Source organism: Mustela nigripes, chromosome 15 (genome assembly GCF_022355385.1).
Source record: "Mustela nigripes isolate SB6536 chromosome 15, MUSNIG.SB6536, whole genome shotgun sequence".
NCBI classification, from domain to species: Eukaryota; Metazoa; Chordata; class Mammalia; order Carnivora; family Mustelidae; genus Mustela; species Mustela nigripes.
In genome coordinates this window covers 44315760-44320758 of record NC_081571.1, presented here as the reverse complement: position 1 = coordinate 44320758, position 4999 = coordinate 44315760, and the positions used below count along the sequence as shown (strand labels likewise).

The window sequence follows — 4999 nt, the reverse complement described above, 5'->3', positions numbered from 1 at the left end:
AAACCATAAGAGACTCTTAACCTCACAAAACAAACTGTGGGTTGTTGGGGGAGAGGGTTAGGGAGAGGTTAGTTGGGTTATGGACATTGGGGAGGGTACGTGCTATGGTGAGTACTGTGAAGTGTGTAAACCTGGTGATTCACAGACCTGTACCCCTGGGGCTAATAATACATTATATGTTAATAAAAAATTTAAAAAAAGAATCTGAACAAATGACAACAGATGCATCATAGCTACCTCCATGGATGGACGAACAAACTGATAGATGGATAGATGGATGGATAGATAGATAGAGAGATAGATAAAATGATAGATGGATGGATAGCCAGACATAGATGTATAGTTAAATAGATTAATCAATGTGAGTAAACTCTGAAGGTAAATAGATAAATTTAAGTGAGTGTAACAAAAAAACATCCTTGGAATTTGAAAGTCATATTGGGTCTATTTAATAATGAAACACTTATAAGAAGTAGCCAATTGATGAACAGGGAAAGGTTGTTTATGGAAAGAGAAGAATGTTTGCTTCAGTGTTATGCATACTTCATTGTGTTTCAGAAATTGGAGGAAGGAAGGAAGGAAAGAAAGAAAGAGTCAGTCCACAGTAAGTAGAAATGGCACATGAAGGGGAAAGCAACAGTAAGAGAGACAAGATTGGGAAATTAGGTATATAAATAGAAAATGGCACAGAAATAGGGAGCAAATACGTAGATTTTGTAATAGCCTAATTACTATGGAAAATAATTGAATTGTTTGAATCACAGAGAGCTTGGAGTTTTATGCTTTCTGAAAAATCTCTCAGCTTCATGGAGAATGAATTGGAAGTGGACTTTGGATCTAGGAGGAGAATGAGAGAAACATGCTAAAGCCTGGAAGCCCTGGAGGATGATGTTGGTTATACTAGAATGAAGGCAGGTACCATGAAGAACAGTGAAGGTATGAATATATATTTTAGATGTTAGATGTCTAGATATTGATGATATTTTAAAGACCAAAGTAGGAAGGAAACAGACATATAACATTATATCAAAGATAATCCTTAGCTTTTAGGAAGAATCAACATGATAGATAAAATGAAACTTGAAATGGAGACAACAGGTAGACTAAATTACTTTACTAAATGGCTAGGTGCAAAGTGGGGATGGGAGAGTGATAGGGTAAAAAGTAAATCAGGCATTCAGTTCGGAACATGTTAAAGTAACTAAAAAATATGTGTACCACCAGAATTATCAAGAATATAGTTGAATATATGGGTCTGTAATTTCATAGATGCAAAATATAAATTAAGAGATGACACCAGATGTTTTTAAAAATGCGTAAATAAACTAATTCACCTGAAATAGAGTGGACATGATAAAACAAGCGAGTCTAATTCCAGTATTAACACATCAGATTGAATAGCAATATCTATGAAAAAAAACTGAGGAAAAAAAGAACTATGTAATCTAATGGAAATTAAGGAAAGAGAATATTTCAAAAGAAATGTTCATTCAGTTGTGTTGAATGTTGCTAAGAGGTCAAAATAATTGGCTAAATATGCAAAAAATGATTTCAATATTAAGATTACTGATTACTTTGTTTATATTTGAGAAAAAAGACTTATGCAATTTGCCTTCATGTCTCATGCCTAGAATTAAAACTAAGGGGGATTTGAAATATTAATGAGTAACATTGCATCAATAGATTTTTAGATAAAACCCTTAGAGAAGAATAAAATCGCATATGTGTTTTCTCACAAAATGAAATTGATCTACAGCATTAATTAAATTTAGGAATTGTTTATATTTAATCAGTCTTTACAGAGTGTTACAAAATTGTATGAACTTATGAAAAGAAAATAATACATGGGATTTTTAAAATTCTATTAAATATGTTATAAAAACAGCTTTTGATGATAGTATTTAGAGATAGCAAGTATGACAGTTAATACTTGCACTAAATAGTTTATATCAGGTAAACTGAAATTCTTAAATGTGTAAGAATTAGACTTATATTTACTAAGAATAAAATCTTTCAAAGAGAAATATTCTTTTCTCCACTGTGATTCCATGTTTTACTTCAAATGCATTGATGTTTAATAGCAGTTACTTGAATCAAAGCAAAATTAATCCTTGTTTCATTTGTATTTAAAAAAAAAAAACTATGCAGTTTTCACATAATTCAAAGATAGACATACACGGGATTCTGTTTCCTACCCACTCCATTATTGCAGGATTCCCCAGAAAAGCTCCAGTCTTACAAAAGCAGCTGCTTGTATTTAGTGATAATCCTCTGTACTATTAGTTTTGTCTTTTGGGATAGGAAATTGATTACCTGACCTTAACATAGTGAAGACTTTGCATGTGTCTTGCCTTCTGCCTCAGACAGTAAATTAGTTATATAAACAATGAAAAATAGTTAAGAGTACAATGATGTTGTAGCTTGATTAAGAAAAAATTGAAAAAAATGTTTTTATTTCCCATAGTATTCCTTAATTTTTTTTAGGTTTTACTATTTTTTTATTTTCCATAATAAATTACAAATTAAAATGCTACTGCCTTAAATAATGCAGTCCACAGTAAGTAGAAATGGCACATGAAGGAAGTTTTTTAATGTTTTTAGTAAGCACATCCATTAACATTTTAGCAGAGAGAGACGGTGGGCAAAAGAGTGACTCTGAATACAATTACCTATCAGGATGCCCGTGTTTCTATCCAAAGAGAGAAGTGCTTTTCAGCTTGGGTACCTATAGAGTATGACAATATCCATTGGTAAACTGAATAAGAGATCAGTTACAAAGAAACATAGAGCTGAACATCTTATCTTACTTGTACTTGTACTTACAAACACTTACTAGTACTTGGCTAGTTAGTGCTGATGAATTAAAAATCAGTCTGAATACCACTCTGAATAACAATATTTTATGTGTACGTTCATTTAATTATTTGCAAAACAAAATTTATATTGTCCTAGAATATAGTAAACAACAGCCATAACTGACAAATTATTTTATTTCTTATCAAATAATTTCTTAGTATTTCATGAAGTCTTATATCACAGTATAAGATAGATTCTATTGAGAAAAACTCTATTGAGAAAAAAAAATCCGCATTTCCTTTTGCTAAGTACCTAGTGTTCTACCAACCTTTACAACAACTTTAAATATTTTCTTGGATCCTGACAGAATTGTAAGTGGAAAACTAAAAACTTCATGAAGGTAGTACTATGATTGTGAATTCTTGGAGTGTGTGGGAAATAGACAGTATATTTAATATATTAAGCATATTAAATATATATTAAGTATATAATTAAATATATAATAAATTAAATATACACATACCATATATTAAATACACACAAATATATATATGATTTTTTTGTATATCATATATATATGATTTTTTCCCTCCAAGTTTACTTTTCTTTCAAAATGTAACCTTCCAAACATTCTAGAATTCTTTTTTTTTTTTTTTTTTATTTATTAATTTGACAGAGAGAAATCACAAGTAGACGGAGAGGCAGGCAGAGAGAGAGAGAGAGAAGCAGGCTCCCTGCTGAGCAGAGAGCCCGATGTGGGACTCGATCCCAGGACTCTGAGATCATGACCTGAGCCGAAGGCAGCGGCTTAACCCACTGAGCCACCCAGGCGCCCTCTAGAATTCTTTTTAAATCTTCATTTTTTACCTGATATGGGCCAGAGACTTTACTTTCCCTTCTATCATTTTCAACAATACAAATCATATCCCCAGTGCTCCTTAAAACTCTGGGATTAGTAAAGCTTTATTTTAATTTCTATAGATTGCTATTAACTTCTGATTTGTTTAGATATGCACTTTAAGGGATATTTGTCTTGTCTAGTATTTGATTTATGCAAGTGCTACTAGGTTTTTATCATAGAAGTGTTTGAAAACATGCAGATTAGTGTATTTTTGAAGTCAAAGTGTCATAGCATTACGATACCTTATTATTAAATGTGGAAATTTTCCATATCATTTTTTAATTAAAAAGTTATCTTGTTTCTCTTATGCTTGTATTTCCTTTACTTATTTTAATATACATTGTGTTCTAAGTGTTGTGAAAAAGTAGCAATGAAATTTCTATTGGATTGTTTTTAAAAGTTTTGATATATTGATCTGTTTATAACTTTGAGTATTGTCATCCATCAAAATGGACAATCTCTCCCTCGACAGATTGTTGTTCAAGTGATATTTGTAATTTCTCCATTAATGTCTCCTAAAATTTGGGGTTTTCTAAGAAGCTTGTGTTATTGTTGATGGAAAATTTATTCTATTGCTTATTGTTGTTATCATTATTATTTTAGTTAATGTATTTTACTAACCCCTATACAATTCCCTGACTTCCGATTTGTTGAAGCAAGAGGTCAGACATTTACCACAATAATGTCTGTCAAAGTGGCTAGCCATAAAAACTCCAGCACCACATTTTGTAGGGCACGCCCCACAAAGGCGATTGATTGTGCTCTTCTTTCCCTCTTTAAAATATTCCAAAACAGTTAGCTTAATCTTCTTTCTCTTATGCTTATTCTTCTCAGAAATGGTGTAAGATCTATTCTTTCTTTTCTTAACACCACCCAAAGTCTCAACACAAGATGAAGAGTGGACTTTAGATATTGCAGTCATACAAAGTACATGCATCTTCCCCTTGCTTGCAAAACTCAGTCTCTGCTTATCAAGAGGAATACCTTCCTTACCCTGGCTCTTGGTTTTTACATTTTTTATAGTATCTGGAGGTTCAACCTCAAGAGTAATGATCTTCCCCATTAGGGTTTTCACAAAAATCTGCATCTTGTTGGTGGTTCCACTACAGACAATAGATCAGAAAGTGATTCTCTTGTATTTTTTAATTAGTTATTACAATTTTATAAACTCAATAATCATTTTTTTGCTTATTTTCTATCCACAAAATAAATTTTAAAATACTTTTTGATGTAAGTATTCAAAATCACTTATACACTTAGACTTTAGTCATTTTTTACCTTGATTTTTACCCTATTATGTTT

At 31.4% G+C, this 4999-nt stretch overlaps 1 pseudogene; it reads right to left on the bottom strand.

The window, feature by feature from the left end:
* Window positions 1-4313: 4313 nt before the first annotated feature.
* On the bottom strand, window positions 4314-4784 carry LOC132002669 (ubiquitin-ribosomal protein eS31 fusion protein-like; annotated as a pseudogene).
* Window positions 4785-4999: the final 215 nt, after the last annotated feature.